Source organism: Octopus bimaculoides, chromosome 2 (assembly GCF_001194135.2).
Source record: "Octopus bimaculoides isolate UCB-OBI-ISO-001 chromosome 2, ASM119413v2, whole genome shotgun sequence".
Classification (NCBI taxonomy): domain Eukaryota; kingdom Metazoa; phylum Mollusca; class Cephalopoda; order Octopoda; family Octopodidae; genus Octopus; species Octopus bimaculoides.
The window spans coordinates 50,108,701-50,110,571 of record NC_068982.1 but is presented as its reverse complement, the minus strand read 5'-3'; the positions used below and the strand labels follow the sequence as shown (position 1 = coordinate 50,110,571).

Below are 1,871 nucleotides of genomic sequence, written 5' to 3'. Positions count from 1 at the left end.
TATATATATATATATATATATATATGTACATACACATACACACACACACATACAGATAGATACATGTGTGTGTGTGTGTGCGCGAACATATATATACATATATACACATACACACAAATTTGATACATATGTATGTCTCACTGACATAAAACAAATTTAAAGCTATTACCAAAGATACCATATATGTTATGAAAGCTCCCATCAATGCTAGAATTAGGTTAATACCTAAGACTTACTTGTTAATAATAAGACTTTATCTTCGGAACGAATCCTTGCAACTGCTGGCAATGGTACTATTGATAATCACCATGTATATATGACATGACATTTTGATAGTTCGAATTTAATATAAACCAATAATTATTGCTAATTTTGGCACAAGGCCTACAATTTTGATGGGAGGGGGCAAATCAATTACATTGAACCCCACAATTTGACTGGTACTTACCTTATCAACCCTGAAAAGATGAAAGGTAAAGTCGACTTTATACATCACCACCGCCACCACCACCACCACCACCATCATCATTTAATGTCTATTTATGGATTGGATGACTTCATTCCAGAACTGGCAAGGCCAGGGGCTGCACCAGGTTTCATAGTCTGTTTTTTCTTGTTTTCTATGGCTAGATTCCCTTCCTAACGCCAACAGTTTTACAGTGTCCTGGGTGCTTTTGGCACAGGGCAGTTTTGTTGTGACGTTTAAGAATTAAAGAAAGCACGACTTATACACCAGTATATATGGTTTATTCATAATTTTATTATACAAGCTATGCAGAGCGGAACTGAACATATATTTGGATCCAGTCCCACTGCATGGCATCTTGCGCAAGTGTCTTCTAATAGAGACTCGGGTGGACCAATGCCTTGTGAATGTACTTGGTAAATGGAAACTGTGTGGAAGTCCATCGTATCAGACATAAAGCAAATAAATATTGGAGTTGCTTTGTTTGAGTAAACCCTTCAAGGCACTGGCTTAGCACTGTTGCAGTCCAATGAGTGAAACAAGTGAAAAGCGTAGGCGTGGCTGTGGTAAGAAGCTTGCTTCCCAACCACATGGTTCCAGGTTCAGTCCCACTGCATGGTACATTGGGCAAGTGTCTTCTACTATAGCCTCAGGCCGACTAAAGCCTTGTGAGTGGATTTGATAGACGAAAACTGGAAGAAGCCCATTGTATATATGTATAGATATATATATGTGTGTGTGTGTATATGTTTGAGTGTGTGTGTTTGTCCCCCCCAACATCGCTTGACAACCGATGCTGGTGTGTTTACGTCCCCGTAACTTAGCGATTCGGCAAAGAGCCCGATAGAATAAGTCCTGGGGTCGATTTGCTCGACTAAAGGCAGTGCTCCAGCATGGCCACAGTCAAGTGACTGAAACAAGTAAAAGAGTAAAAGAAAAGAGAGTATAGACATACATATATACACCCCTACCATATATGTGTATGCATGCATATAGGCATGGCTGTGTGGCAAGAATCTTCTTCCCAACCACATGATTCTGAGTTCAGTCCCAGTATGTGGCACCTTGGGCAAGTGTCTTCTACTAAAGCCTTGTGAGTGAATTTGGTAGACAGAAAGTAGAGAAGCCTGTTGTGTGTGTGTGTGTGTGTGTGTGTGTTTGTGTGTGTATGTATGTATATACCTTTGTGTGTGTGTTTGCTGCCACCATCACTGCTTGACAACCAGTGTTGGTGTGGTTACATTCCCTAACTTAGCAGTTCGGTAAAAAAGCCCAATAAAATAAGTACTATGACTTAAAAAAACAAAAATAAACCCTGGGGTCAATTTGTTCAACTAAAACCCTTCAAGGCGGTGCTCCAGCATGGCTGCAATCAAATGACTGAGACAAGTAAAAGTATAAATAT

At 39.9% G+C, this 1,871-nt stretch overlaps 1 protein-coding gene across 2 annotated transcripts in view; it reads right to left on the bottom strand.

The window, feature by feature from the left end:
- LOC106871309 (tRNA-splicing endonuclease subunit Sen54) overlaps nucleotides 1-1,871 on the bottom strand; it is a 105,636-nt gene that overhangs the window by 52,989 nt on the left and 50,776 nt on the right. The window lies entirely within an intron of this gene.